A 16766-nucleotide genomic window follows, 5' to 3' on the forward strand; every position below is an offset into this window, starting at 1 on the left:
GATTACTTACCAACGCGAGGTAAAAAGGCAGACGTGTGTAGGACTCGGAGGTTGATAAACAGGCATCCTAACTGCCAGCCGCTCTTGTCACAGCTGACTTCTGCTCCCCTTGTGCCTTTAAAATAACTTTGAGGGCTCAGAATGCAAATACAGACTTGGTTCATAATAGACTAACTTGGATTTGTAGAATAGTGTGCTGTTTCTGTGCTGCTTTTCTCTATTTCTTGTTTTAAATATTTAAGCATTGTATAGCTCTAAGACAGTCCAACTGAACCGCCATTCATAACAATGACTCTTGACCACGATATTCATCAAAACACACATCCTCAGCCTGACTGAGGGTGTTATACTTGTTTCTCCCTTCCTCTCTCTCTCACCGCTGTGTTTGTTCTTTCTCCTCTTTTGTGCTCTTAAAGGCGGAGAGAGTTGGGCCTCTCGACGCCACGTGGGACCGCTGAGAGCCAACCTTCTCAGACTTCTGGCTAACCTTCATGTTTAATCAATAACTCTATAGAGGCTCCATCTTTGGAGTTTGTTTGTTTCTGTTCTCCTACTTGGCCCGCTACTTACATCACAGCCAAGATGATGAAATTGATCAACCTTGATGCTTTTAACCCCAAAATGAACTAGACCATTTTAGAAAAAAGGGAGCAGAAAAGACTGTTGGATTCAAAACAGAATAAAATCATATGGCTTTTCTTCAACTGAACTCGGATGCCAACTGAAGTCAACACTGCAGCCACGCCATAATTTCCCTTTCATAAAATCATAACTAATCTCTTTTTAGTTGTGTAGCCTGGGGTTCCAATTAACTCTTTTATGCAAGTAGGGAGGCTTCCCCCTCAACGCTAGCTATTTGATACCCGACAAAAAATACCTTGGGTCTGGAAGATGGATGGACCCTGGCTGCTCCGACAGAGGTCAATGATTTCCCTTCCCATGTCAGCTGAGAAGTAAACACCAGGACACAGGCGGCTATTTTAGCTCAACGTCTGGACCCATGAGCTCTGCTGTGAAGCTCAAGATCCCTATCTCTGAGAAAAGAAAGAGGGCCTGCCCTCCTCCCACTCTCCTTCTCTCCCCTCCTCTCCCTCCCTGCCCCACACCACCCCGTCCTCTGTCCTCTTACCTTCATTACGCATTTTTTTGTTTATGCTTGGGCGCAACTGTGGCTGCTCCTGATGGTTTGAGGTCAGGCGTGACTGGCCACGGGTTACTCTAAATAAATACACACGGACTAGCCAGGAAGGAGCGGGTAGGCTGCGCTTGCCGCCGAATCACCCTTGATTAATCAGCTGGCAGATTCAGGGTGACTTTTTGTGTACACTCCCCACCGCCACCGTTCCTTCCCCCAATCAACCCCCACTCCCACAACCTCTCCAAACCCCAAACCCATGGAAGGTGATGGAATCGGGGCAGCACAGACAGGGTAATCCAGGCAGCCGGGCAGATGGAGCGTTACCACACACAAACGTACGCGCAAATGCACAAATATGATTAGCGAATGCACATTGCCATCGTTCCTCTGACCAACTGCTCCAGCTTGTGGTCTCTTCCTAAAGTGACAGAAAGTCCTATTTTCAAACGCTGCAGTGAAGGCAGAACACATGGCCTGTTGTCACACACGGTGGAGCCAGCTAAGTGAATGAAAACAGCATTATTACTGTGCAAAATGGTGAAAAAGGGGGAGAATGTGAACCACTTGACTTCTAACAATTGCACTTCAAATACAGTTTTTGCCGATAAAATGCATTTTCTTTCCTGCTGCAGCATAATAGTAGCACTACAGACACAGCTTGGCTGAGGCCTCCAATTGATCTGTGATTTGAAACAAAAGCTTTACACACAGTAGGCTATAACGGTTGAGTCCATCACTTTTCCCAGCTATGTGCCCACCTCTCGCTTCTTCCCCTCCTTTCGCCACACCCCCTACCACCCCCATCAAACTCACCTCACTGGGAAAGTGTGCACGCCAACCTGCACCAGCATCTCCCCAAACTGCCATCATTAGGGGTGGTGCTGTTCTCTCACCTGTCAGCTCCACTCGACCATGGATCAGTAGAGCCTCAGCTGGACCGTGCAGACCCCTGTCACAAACCCTGACCCTCCTCTGTCCTCCTGGCTCAATATCTCTGCCTCTCACCCCTCTCTATGCCCCCTTCCGCCTGCCCTGACCTTCAGGCTCATGCAGCTGCTGTCCCAGCATACAGCTCGTGTTCCCCTTGCCGTTGCTGCAGCTCAAGCTCCCAGCCCCAACTCTAGACCTAGCCCCCGGCTTTAGCCCCCTGGCCCCTGTGTCTTTGTTGCCCCCAGCATGGATGGACCTATCCTCAGGCAAGGTGTGGCCCCATGTGGCACACCTGTCCAGAATTCAGGTTATCAGCTCTGATCGCCGCAATAGTCTTCTACCCGAACCTGGTGCCCTGAGGGGACGGAGGGATGGAGAAACTGAGGGAAGAAGAAAGAGAGAGTGAGAGAAGATTGAGCAAAAGAGGGAGTTGATGAGTGAGGGGAGAAGGAGAATAGAAAAAGAGAGGAGGTAGGGATTGGGATGGACTTTTGCCTGGAGGCAGGGATGAGGCAATGAGTTCCCTTCAAAAACAAGCAGCAGTTGGAGACCACCACAGGCACTTCTACAGAGAGAGAACATGGAGGCTTTCAGGTGTTTGTCAAACACTAAGCAGCATGCTCTTTGTTCTCTGGTTCCTCTCCACAGCGACATGCTTTAGCCACCCCATGGACAATATGAAAAACTCAAACCAGACAGCTGAACTGCTGTTTTGATGTCTGTTTGATTTGGTAAATTCCTCTTTTACATTTGGTTTCATATGCCTTTTCATTTGTCTTCTTTTCCCCAAGTACTTTTCTTATTGATCTCTTTTTTTGGTCCATCAAGTTACTCTTAATGAACCTGAAATGGATCTGTTAATGTGGTGCCATATTACTTCCAGTCTAACATATTTGATATCTGGACACTGAGTATAAAACCAAACCATATACCACCAATTGCTGTAAATTACCCTATATCCGGATTATCAGCAGTAAAAAACCTGTCCGAGTTTGAGGCGTCATTAATTCTCCAGCCGTTTTGTTTTGCGATGAGATTGCCAAGCACTCAGTGAGGGTTGGTTTGTTATCGTGGTCGCAGACATTGTAATCAGGCCTCAATAATCACACTTCCAGAAGCGGAATGTGCCTGGGGCCCGCGCCAACAGGCCCTAATGTGGGGCGCCGCGGGCCGCTGGCCTGCAGACACATAGGGCTGGCAGATGGAGGCTGCCATTAAACACGAACAAACAGAGAACACAATCACTGAGCAATATGTTGTGCACAGAGGAGGACGGTGGTCGATATACAGGCTTATTGTAGATTTAGAGTCATTAAAAAAAGCTGTATGATCCCTGATTGTGGTTGATGGCAGGTTGATAATAAAAAGACCTACTTAAACAAATACGTTTTAGGAAGTGATTTTAAAGAATGAAAGTGATCCTGACTGTTGGGGCTTTGGCAGAAACATATTTAAGTCAGATTTAAAAACTAGCTGAAGATCAAAGGCCTTAAATGTCAGTGGTTTTTCAGTAAAATAATGTAGCACAATGACATGATTAATGCGTCCCTTTTTCTACTTCTACTTGCCGAGCAATGCAATGCAACTCATTATTGTAAAAAAAGATCAAAAGATAAACTTTGACATGTGACCTAACATTTAGGTCACATGTCAAAGTTTATCTTTTGATCTTTACCCTAGTTAAAGAAAACATTGTAACATTATTATACTGTATATATGCCATACAAACATTTCATATGTTGGAAGGCTCAGATGCGACTACCACTTGATTGCAGTTATAGTGACAATTAGTAGATAATAATCAAAGAGATTTGGTTGATAGAACAGCTCCTCCACACACGTTCTCCGTTTATTTGTCGTTGCCCCACAGTCTTCTTCTTTAATTTTTCCCTTCACATCAGTGACTCTCTGTCCCCATCATGCAGTCTTACATCCTTTCAGTGTGTTAAAGGACTCCAGGTTCCTTGAGTCTTGGAACATGACTACAAATGTGTCTTGTTCCACTTCCTGAGAGGAGACGTGTTGGTGGCACTGGAGGAAAAAGTAATAATCTAAAACACTCAACTGAGCAAACTCTGCCTTCATGCCACATATCTCATTGTGACTCATTTATTGCATCTGCTATGTTAAAGGCAGGAGAATGACAGTGAACAAACAACAAAGAGGAAATGACAGTCACATCACAGGACCATTGAACCAGAGAGGATGTAATGAGGCCACAAGTTAAGTGACACCTGAACGGAGTCCTCTACTGGATCAGACCATCAGCACTTTCTAATCAGACTTTCCATTTTTGTTAAATAGCACCTCTGTAAACTATAAATCTTTCTCCAAAGAGCTGCAGGCTTTTGTGTTTCCTTTCTCTAATTGTCCAATGTCTTTGGATTGTAAATCTCCCAGGGAAGCACGATTAGCAAAAAGGGCTGCCACAGGGACATCACTGGTCCCTTCACATTGAGAGGATGTCCAGATACAGACTCAAGACATAAGTGTATGCAGTTGCAGTCAATTCACTGGGGTCAGATGACAGCATGTCTGGCTTGGCAGCCTTGCTTTTCATGTCAGCAACCAGCCAGCTGGTATTGGGGATTTCTGTGGTTGGAATGGTTTCCTTCTCAACTCTCAGAAGAATTACATTTTTGCATAATATGCTCCCTAAATGTCATTGTGTTTGGTGCTTTGTTCTAACTACTGCAAATAGTTTACAATGTGATCTGTTTCCTGCAATCATTTGCTTGATGCAACATGTCTCAACACAGTAGGTATAACACACGGTTGACTCATTACATTATAGACAAAACAATGGCATCAAACAATGTCTATCTAAATCAATGTTGTGGAACACACCAACCCAAGACTCTAATGACTAGCAGGTCTTAATATATATATATATATATATATATATATATATATATATATATATATATATATATATATATATATATATATATAATTTTTTTTCTATTTTTTTTTTCTTTATTTTTTTACTATCCATGCAGTGCTGTGAGTTGTGTGTTTCATGTGTTTAGGCCTTAACTCAGGGTGACGGCCAGCTCTGGGAAAACAACATTGAAAAGACTTCTCAAAATCAAATATCCTGTCTTAAGTGTTTTGGGGGAGTTTGTATAAATAAGACCCAGTCCGTGCAGCAGTAGAGTGATTTCCTGTTACAAGCACAGTGGTTTGCTGATGAACATCAAGAGGGTCACAGCAGGAATTGGCATTATGTAACACAGGCATGGTATTAACATGGAAGAATTGGAAGGGTATTTTTGCATGCGCCGCAAAAAATAAGCATTTCCATGTTGTGGAGATGAGTTTTTCTCAGCAAGTGTCATTTAGGAGGAACATATTTTGGAGAAATGTCTTTCTCCAAATTTTCCCTTGGCTTTAATTAGATGTAAGTAATTCCCTTCCATACCTGAAGTCGACAGTGATATTATCTTTAATATGGTAACGTTTGCAGAAAAAACAGCTTTAAGCCTTGACTTTAAGACTGTAGAACAAGTGTGGGGAATTTATGACTAATCTATATAAGCGTACCTTATTATTACTATAAATCATATAAGAGCAGAGGAACAGAGGTATGAATGACCTTAACCATTTCATTAAATCTAATTAAATTGAATTGACATTAAAAGTCATAATTTCTGGCTCTTTTTTTCACAAGTGCAGATTAGATATGAGCCATGCTGGATCTCCTCAGTGTTAAACACATACTGCGTACAGTATTACAGAGTTAATGGGACAGATAATTGACAGTGAACCATAGGAGGTTAATAATAGATGCTTAATTGACTCCTATCAATTTGTTACACTGAACATCACTGTCTAAAGATCTCATCCAGGGAGCAGGCATATTCCCAGCAATGAACACATTTCTTTTTTATGATCAGCACTTTTGGGACAATGGAGTGCTGCATGAACCAGTGCAGTGCAAGAGAGACAGACAGATGTGAAAGACAAAACAGGTAAAGGTGACACAGGAAATACTTACACATCTACAAAATGCATATATGCATCGCCTAAATGTACAGGACAAATACTTGTGTAAAGTATGAAGTCACTTCAAATGTTTAAAAAATGATACATGTAGCCATGTCACATGTATGATTTAAAATTGTTATGTAAACATTTATTTTAGCTGGTCTTACATGATGCTGCCATTTTCCTACAACATTTGTATAATATGCACATATTATGAACAACATTCACCATAGTGTGTTTTCCTCAACCTGCATACACAAAGCAAAAATAAAAGGTAGTTGGAAATCTGTACTGGCTTTAATCAGGCAAGAAAAAAGGCTTAAACATTTAGTAGTCAATATCAGCAAGTTGTAGCAGTATCTGAGAAATTTGTTTGATAATTTTAGTACTTCTTCCTAGTCCTCTGAACTGTGGTCTGGACCTCGAGAGTACAAATGGTTTCATTTATATTACTTGAAGCATTAGGTCGGAATGTAATTATTTAATTGAATTAAATTATTTAGTGAAGCACTCGTCCCAATAATCTATTCTGTATACTCTCCTATGTTATCTGTTCTATTACTGTATATGTACTCTGGACCGCCTGACATGTGTATGAGAAATATTTCCCACTGGAGTTTGAACTTGTCCATCAACATTAAGGAAGTGAGAGTTTATTTTTTCTGACGCCACTAGACAGAATATGGCAGACCTGGCTCGTCAGTGTGCATGTGGAATATGACAGATCAGCTACTGTCCCAGGCCCTCTAGGCCTCTCTCTACTTTCTGGAAAACCTCTGCTGTTTATACATATCTGTTTCACCTTTTTCCTCCTAAACAATTAGTGTGCAGGCCGAGAGGAAACCCGTCCTGTGAGAGCCCCAAGCACATTCCAGCCAGCTGCAGGACAACACGGAAATCTACATGGAAAGGGTAAATGTGGAGGAACGCTTTTCTTTTTTCATCTGTACAATTCAATTAAATTGTAAAACTGTTTGGAAAAGAAGACAAACACAACGAGTTTGGATGTCATCATTTCAGCTGACACAGGGAAAAATTCCTTTTGTTGCACAATGAAGTCAAAACAATTAAATAGTAAATACTCTGGCCCTCTCCCTCTTTCTACCTCTTTAACTCATGGTAATTTTATGCTCCGGAGGCTCATCGACTCATAATCTGAATGGATGTAAATAGCTTGCATTGCAACACAGGGCTGGCAGTGTGCCATGCATCACTCGGAGGACTTAAACAGTTTGAGAGCAGACTGATAGATGAACCTCGCTGGAGATATGTGGCTGGATGGAGAAGGGAAGGTGTTGGAAGGTTGAGAATATTAATCATAGCAATTATTGAAAGTGTTTTTCGCTGACATCATCGAGCAGACCCATATATCAGCAGGAGCAGCATGCTTATGACTTAGTGACGAAGGCTGAGTGGAGGACATTGAGCAGTAAAAATTAGCAAGTTATGCCAAGTGAAAAATGAAGCCATCAGAAAGCCATAAGCAGCCAACATTTGTTATTCTAAATAACCCAATTCAGGAAGTAGCACTTTGTGGGTGTTATTGTTTGTATCGTCATTGTCTTTACTGTGAAATACCGTAACAGAGTTGCTTCCATTGTGTGCAATCATAGTTGCTTGGGAAATAAGTGGGCCAGAAGACGGAACAACAGCTGAATGGTATTTCATATCCGCAGGAAACAAAAGAAGTACCGGCATAAATTGATAATGTCAAAGATTCACACGCATGAAATCTAAAAATGCTAGAGGAGTCTGTGTGCATCGACGTTGGTGTTCTCTTTGTCCTACAGCAGGAAGCCACAGATACCATGCTCCAGAATCAGCGTTCTCCAGGCCGAAAGAGACTTCCTTAAGTAGAAATGAACAACAACAGAGTCCTCCATGGAATTAGCTTGAATTCATTGAAGCCATAATTTAGATGCTTTCTGTAAAACACTCTATAATGTCACAAACTGTTCGAATTATTATACTTGCTGGCTCTTCTTTCTCTCATCTTACTTTTTCTCTCTATTTCTCTCTTTTAATTACTATCTCTAACTAGCAAGTATCTTAAAGAATAGTGACTTCTGTGTCTTTCATTATGTGTTCCTCTTCGGGTGTTTAGAACTAAAAAAGACCTTATATTGCAATGAAATGAAACAAATAAAATAAAAGCAGGGATTGAGTCCCCGATCTCCATGAAAGCATGAATGTGCATGTTTGTTTTTTTATCAGCCTTGATTTAACTGTTTGATTGCATTGAAAAAAAATCACATACTTCTTTTTATGTAACACTTAAACTGCACCGCTTTTTCGTCATGCTCTGTGTAAGCCTGCGCGTTGCTCCTTCCTTCCCTAAATCAAAGACGTTGTAAACACACCACGGCCTCTCCCTCTTTGGAAACTCTTGGGAACATCAGAAAGGTCCCTGGGTCTCTTACGTCTCTCCTGCTGCTCACGGCTGCATCAGCTCCTCTGGGCAACCGCCCAATTGGCTGGGAGTCTGCTGCCCTGACCCTGAACCCTGAATATGAGGGGTTAGCCAAGGGCCAGTGCAGAGGCTGAGGGTGGGTGTGGTGGCGGAGGTCAGGTTGGGGTAGGTGGGGAGGGAGAGACAGCTATTAAACACAGCAGAGGAAGGCCCATCAGGATGTATCTTTTATAGCTGGCTGGTACTTGAAGGCATCTCAACCCCACTCCCACAGATGAGAGGCAGGCAGTCCAGCCAGCAGATGAATCCTGTAAGGGTGGAAATGATGAGGTCAGGGTTTTTTACAAGGTCAGCACAAGGTTAATGGAGGGGCAGGGACCTCGTAATCCCTCCTTTTCAGTCCAGGACATTGGATGTCTGTTAACTCCTTCATACCAATACCCTCACACAGTAGTTCGTAACACATGTTTGAACTAAGATTACATTTCATTATCCAAACCACTAGTTATTCAGGGGGCTGGAGATGATCCCAGCTGACATTGGGCATGTTGTGATTTGGGTCATTTTTAATTTATAGAATTGCTGTTTGCCAGCTAATGTTGAAAGTCACACCATCTGGGAGCGTCTTGATGGTAAGCTCAATGAGATTGTTGATTTTCTTTTTTTTTACCTTGTGGTGAGCTATTTAGATCCACATATTTCACATATGTGGATCTAAATGGCTCACCACAAGGTAGGAAGTCAATCTTTAAAACTTCTGGAATATGTTGGATGATGGTTGATACTTGTGTAATATCTACATATCCTACATCCTCTAACATACATACATCTGAGTCCATGTCTACTATCATGGTCATCACCCTCCAGATGACCCCATCCCACTCACACCTCCTGCCCCTTCGACCCTCCAACCCTATCCTCCCAAACGCCGTCTCATTCCTTGTTTCATTTTCATTACAACCCTTCTGCGGGGACTTGAACTTGTTGCCCCGCCTGAACTAGGGTGACAGCTCACTAAATCACTGCCTTTTAGTGGTTCTGCCCCCTTTTTGTATACACTTTAATCACCAGACTCCAGTAACCACGAATATTGGGCTCAGTGTATGGAATTCTCCTCATAAAAGAAAAGGCAGAGGCCGCTGATGTGCTTCTCATGGCTGGAATTCATCTTGCTGGGAATTAATAGAGGCAGAGGCTCTTTCTTATGGGTGACAATCAATTGCTCAGGATCAACAGGTTTGAGGCTGTAAACTTGAGGCCATCTCCTATCTACCCGACAGTTTCTCATCTGGCAATGCCGATGTTAATGCTGGAGGGAGGCCTTGGATTTTGTTTGTTATTTATGGTTAGTCACAGGTTTAGAAATGGTTCTGAATGATCGGAGGCTATCTTTCACACTGGACTTGTCACAGCTCTAAAATGGTTAACCCCTGTGCACACACTGTCTTCAGGAAGTATAGAAAGACAGAAGACAGACAAGCTGGTATTGTTGAAAAGTTTAGTTTTATGAGACAATCTCAATGCTGAATGCTTCTCATCCTCCTCTGCTTGTCAACGACACACAGCCTTGATCAATCCCTTTTCTCAAGGCTCATCCCTCCCATGTCCTCCTCCTCTTTCTCTGTTTCATCCGCAACCCAGCAATAATCCTTATCCTCCCTAAGGAAGCCCACTTCGTGCAGCAGCAAGGGTATTTAGAGCCAGTGTTGACATTGGACAGCATGTTAGACAAATATCCCCAACTCAAAAACCACAAGACAAATGGCAGACCCGAGCTTGCTGTGTTCTGGCAGTGAGTTTGCTGGTTAGCTTTTCAGCCCAGGTGACGTCTTACTGCAGGAGGAAAAAAAACTGACCGCAAATGAGGGTCGGTGGATAGATGAAAGAGAGTGTGGGGGAAGAGTCAAAAGCGGGAGATATGTATAGAAGATGAAAGGAAAGAAGAGACGCGATTAATGCTGAAAACGGAGAAAAAAACCACTATGATCGAAACCAGAATGGTTTTGGAAGGCAATAGAAATAACTGGAAAAAATTGATTAAACATACAGAATATGTCTGTGGCACAAATGTTGTGGTGACGATGATGCTTGATGCTCAAATGGAAGGGGAAGAAGAAGAAAAAATAACATTACAAAATAATTTGTCTCCAGAGACCATACGTGAAGGGTTTTGGAAAACCAGCAAGTCCCCCAGACAACAAGGTGGTGGCTTTGATTATGGGTGCACATGACATCATTTCTAGGTGGAAACAAACAGACATCCCCACACACAGACAGCTCTCACACGCAGACAAGAGGTCCCTGTGACTGTGACAAGCTATCTACACTCACTCAACACATTACCACATTCATACACAGAGCAGCACAAGTACCAGAAAGACACGCTCTTCAGAGATATGCGGCCCGTTTTGACAACCGCCAAGTTGACTTGGCATTGGTCGGATTGGAGTGATCCAAGAAAAGCAAAGCGGACCCACGAGAGGGCTGGGGCTTTTGTGTTTGTGGAGTGTCACACTTCATCACGAGGGAAACCCATAACAGGCCCGGGAAGACCTTTGAAGCAAGGGGAGGGGTATGTGGGAATCGCCTCTGTGGTTACCTCTGATGTCAACTCCAATATTCTGATTGCTGGCTATTTCCTGGATTAGGATTGTGTTTGTCGGCTGAGAGGAAAACTGTCCAAGGATCGTATATCAGAGAGCAGACGAGCTTATTATACCTTCCCACCAGACAATTTACAGATTAAAAAGTATTTTCACCAATGTTGGCCATTATAATATGTCTTCAAATCAGTTACAATATGTATGTATCAGTCAATATTAGAAAAGCAAGAATTTATCATTTTAATTATATGTTATTTAAGGTATGTGTTTGCATATGCTATGAGTTAGTAAGACTTTCAATCGTTTAATGCAACTATTGGCTAAATGTCCAGTGGTTTAGATTACGAGGGAGAAAGTGTCTCTGTAAACCATTAGACTAAAGATCCTGCATATACCATAGTGTTTGGCAGTAGGGTCAGGTGACAGCCATGTGTGCTGTTTGCTTTGGCTGCTTCATAATTAGTGGAAGAGTGGAGTACAGTAATGGACCACATCCTTTTGGATGGAGCTTCACAGGACTCAACCACTGAAGCCATAATTTGATTCCGGGACGGCAAGACAATTTCAAATCAAGGAGAAATATTCAGGAAATTACATTTGTACTTAAGGATGTTTGGCTCGATTGTACGTTGGAAAGTTTCTTTTCCTGAAGTGTTGGATAGGGCAGAGTTAAACGAAATATATATTTTGAAAATCCTGATTCATGAAAAGAATCCTCTTAGAGACTCTCACTTAGGTGTATTGTCACAATTTGTTATATATAATAGATTGTAAAGGTTGAGAATTAACAGTATATTCTGCATGCAGTGTAGTATGACATACACTGTATAATATGGAGTTTGTGATTTGATACACTTATTAAACCAACTATTACTTTAGCAGTTGTTTCAAGGTTCATCGTGACCTTTAGTCGCACTAGCAGCATGGCTCTATGTTTCCTTTTTGGTCTGTCTGACGAGGTTGTCGGTTGGTTGGTCCACAACTTTGGTCCAGGATGAAATATCTCAACAAATATTGGACGCATTGCCATGGCATTTAGTAAATACATTTTTGAAAAGATGAATACTGACTGTAATTCCTTTGACCTTTCCTCTAGTGCCACCAGCAGGTTGACATTTCTGTCTTTTAGTGAAATGCTTTGACAACGATTGGATGAATGGTCATACAAGTTGATACACACATTCATATCCTTCTCATGATGAATTGTAAGAGCTGTCGTGATCCCAAGATGTTTCATCTAACAATACCATTAAGTCAAAAATAAATGTGTCCATTATTTTGGTGAATGACCAAATACCTGTAAAACTAAAACAACTGTACGTTGTGTTTACTGCTAATAAGATTAACTAAGATTATGAACATGGCAAACATTCTACGTGCTGAATATCAGCATGTTAGCATTTTCATTGTGGGCATGTTCGGCTTACATCAGCCTTTAACTCAAAGTACCACTGTGCACTCAATACCGCCTCAAAGAGCCGCTAGCTTGGCTTTACACTTTGTTGTGATTAGTACTACTACTACTAATAATAATAATAATAATAATTCCAAATATTAAGACTACATTTATGAACTTAGTTGGACTTTCCCCAAGTTAGTCACAAAATACAACATGTGGCTATAAAATTATTCTAAACAAAAATCAATGAAGACAATGAACAATGAACAATGTAGGCACCTGTTGACATAGCCTCTTTCTTTTTGCCTCTGTCCTCTGTCGGTTTGTAGTGTTTGGTGTTTAATATGATCAATTAGCATGACAACTTTGTTCGACAGCCTCATATTTTAAATCTGGTATGAAATGTTGGCTGAAAATATTGTTTTAGAACAGAGTGATTCCATATATTAATATCCCATATTAGAAGTGGTGATTAGTCAAGACATTAAAACGTTTTATCTCGTAGCATGGTGACCCTGTTAATCTCTGTTTTTACTTTTTTAGGTTCCCTTTCCTCTGTTTTGCCTTTTTTTTAATGTTGTTTCTTGTTGGGTTGTTTGCTTTACATTGTTCAAATAACTAATTTTTAAAATTTTATTTTTGGTACTAGACTACTTTTTCTTTAGGTTAAGTTGAGTGCCATTGTTGGGGTGCTAGGCCCCCGTGGTCAGGTCCCTACACCGAATGCATGCATGTATAAACACTGGGATACGAGTATGGACCGCCCCATTTCTGTTGTGAGGATTGCTGTGTTGCACCTGAGGTGAGTTACAGGTGGCACCCCTGGGCCCTTCTCAGTGTAGTCTGCCTCCCCACCAGTGACCTCAACTTAAATCACAGTTTTGCTTAGTTTATGTTGGACGGGACATTTTAGAGTATTAAAAATTGTGATGTAGTTTTAGAGTTTTTAGTAAGGCCTTTTTAGCTTAGCTTGTAATAAAGAAGTATTCTTAATCCCTTATTGGTTTTCTGTCATTTTAATTTGTTGATTAACATTCTTTCCTTTCCAGCAGCTCCCGTCCTTGCAAATTTTATTTTATTTTGGTTTTTTTTGGTTCATTTTAGAAAAGCTTCATTTTCCCCCTAAGACCCTGCCCCATAAACATATTATTCTGTAGAGATGGGAAATATTGTAAAAGCCTTATTGAAATAGATGCCAGATCAAGTACGATTGGATCAAAATATAAGACATGGATAAAACTAAATGGCACCACTTTCAAATGGCCCTGAAAGGCACGTTTCTAAACATCCATCCATCCATCCATTATCACCTGCTTATCCAGGGTCGGGTCGCGGTGGCAGCAGGTTCAGCAGGCCGACCCAGGCTTCCCTCTCACCCGCAACACTTTCCAGCTCATTCTGGGGGATCCCGAGGCGTTCCAGGCCAGCCGGGAGATATAATCCCTCCAGCGTGTCCTCGGTCTTCCCCGGGGCCTCCTACCAGTTGGACGTGCCTGGAAAACCTCTAATGGGAGGCGTCCAGGAGGCATCCTGACTAGATGCCCGAACCACCTCAGCTGACTCCTTTCGACACGAAGGAGCAGCGACTCGACTCCAAGCTCCCCCCTGATGTCCGAGCTCCTTACCCTATCTCTAAGGCTGAGCCTGGCCACCCTACGGAGGAAGCTCATTTCGGCCGCTTGTATCCGAGATCTCGTTCTTTCGGTCACGACCCAGAGTTCGTGACCATAGGTGAGGGTTGGAACGTAGACCGACCAGTAAATGGAGAGCTTTGCCTTCCGGCTCAGCTCCCTCTTCACCAAGACGGACCGGTACAGCGCCTGTTTTACTGCTGCAGCCGCACCGATCCGCCTGTCGATCTCCCGCTCCACCTTACCCTCACTCGTGAACAAGACCCCGAGATACTTGAACTCCTTCGCTTGGGGTAGGCAGTTTGCCCCCCCGTTTCTAAAGAATTTTTTTTATTTGGAAACCCTAATAGTTCTCGGCAATACTATCTCTATGCTTGCACAAAAGTTTAGCAGATTATGAGGAAAAACATTTTTTTTGTTATCCTTTCTGATGCTTCATGTAGCAGCTAAACGGAAGGGGGCAAAAAGCCAGGTTTTCACTGGGGGATTGAGAGAGGAAAAAAAACCTCAATTACTGTTTGCAGACTGGGGCTGTTAAGGATGATGCCACGATCAAACACAATTTGGATCAAATCAGGACTTTATTTCACATTCTCTCACATTTCCAATCAAGGACCGATTAGCCTCAGACATTAATGAGCCTACTAATCCATTTGGGCCCCTCGTGATAACAGTTAATTGTCTGTAAAAATGTGTACAGATCCCCGTTTGGGTTGTTTACTAACTGATTTGGATGTGGTTAGGCCCTAAAGAGGTATCATTATGTTGATAGTTCTTTGGAAAATGAGCCCCTGATGGAGGCAACACCAGAGTGAAGTAGAGTTAAGAATACACAGGACTGCTTTCAACCATTGCTCACTTGAGTGCAAATTTATCACTATCTTAAGATAACATTTGGCTGTCATCAGCCCTCATTTATAATTAGCATGCTGACTTTTCTGTTTTGCTCAGCCGCACTACAGCGAAGGAAGTTAAAATGTATTGCATAAAACTCTTGCATTCAGATAGATGGTGATTCACAATCCAGGACAGAAATCCAGAAACTGGACCACATGTTCCAGGCAAACGTCTTAACTTGGTTTCCGCCATGTCCGCTGCTTCATGTTTATGTTGCATAGTTAAAACTTAAATTTAATTACAGTAAAATTCAAATCCAATTTGTGTTCTGCATAAAGTCAGAATAAGAATTGTACATTGGTTTGAGTTTTAGCAGAAGGTTCTGTTTGACATCAGGTACTACTCATGTGTAGCCAAATAAGAGAACATTGGGATTAAAGTGTGCTGCTCACATTCCTTTATCATTGAATAAAGGTTTATAAAAGAAGGAAATATATTAAATTTTGTTTCCAGTTTGCCAGTCAGTCTCATGTTTATCCAAAGCATTAACATATATTCAGCATATCTTTAACAGAACATCTACCCAAAGTATATACATAAAGGATTGTTTTAGTTTGAGTGTCAATTTATATTTTACTTTAATACATGTCAAAAACTGTTAGTGTGCAACACATGTATTTGCTTGGTCATGTTGCTGAAGAGACTAGAAGTGTGTACGTGCGTTTATTCTGGCCACTCAGCGTGCAACCTTGGCTGGCCTGTTCTGACACTCAATTTATTGTCTTGTGATTTGAGGCCTTTGTTTCTCATTACACCCAAAGTTTTTGTGTCCTTGTGCGACAAAAATTAGTTTGCTTGTCTGTGTAAATCACCTGTCATATGCACATGCTCCTTTAAGGAAAGGCCAAGGGTGTCATTTGATTCCTGCTGCCTTGCTTTCATATTTATGCGTCTCATATTCATGTCCATTGGCTGTGTCTCAGTTGGGCTATCCATCAACACTTTTTATCCCCATGCACCAACAATACGGACATATAACGCTTTGTTATGTCAGCAAAAAGCTGCAACAAATAAAATCGGAACAACACACCTCTTTTTTTGTCTAGGTAATAAAGTACATAAATTAAAACTGATAAGTGACAACATTTGCATGAGTTATATCCTATGGGCCTGGGCTTTAATGGAAATGACCAGAGGCAGTAAAGCTGTTTTATAAAGTATAACCCTCAAAATTGGAGAACATATTAATGATTTTACCAAACTGAGGGACAACAAGGTGTCCTGCTTTCCCCAAATCAAGGCCATTTTTCAAACCAACATGTCAAAGAAACATTGTTCAAACTATATCAATCATCCTGTCAAATGAAATATCCCACACTGAAACAAATTTATTTGTAGTCGTTTGTTGTCATGGTACATGTATTGTATTTGTGTCCACCTGCCCAGGGACTGAGGATGAATATGACCTGTCCAGTAAGGTGTCTCAATAAAATACATCAGACTTTATGGAAGTATATATTTGTATTTTAGACAGATCAAATAATACGAATATGGGCAATGTAAAAGATCATTTAAAAAGAAAATATACTGAATTGAAAACATTACATCTTTTATTTACTCACCTTTTTGTTAGAATTAGGAATAAAAAAAAGAATCCTATAAAAGATTTGCCCTTTACCAAGAAAACCGCTCCATTAAAAGTGATGCCTGTTCTCAGTCTGTACCACTTATACCACAAAACAAACGATTTGCATCTGCATAGCTGTTGCCATATATTCACAATGAATAAAATAAACAAAAACAAAAAAGGGAACCTAGTTAAAAGCAATGG

The sequence above is a fragment of the Cyclopterus lumpus genome, chromosome 22 (assembly GCF_009769545.1).
Source record: "Cyclopterus lumpus isolate fCycLum1 chromosome 22, fCycLum1.pri, whole genome shotgun sequence".
NCBI lineage: Eukaryota > Metazoa > Chordata > Actinopteri > Perciformes > Cyclopteridae > Cyclopterus > Cyclopterus lumpus.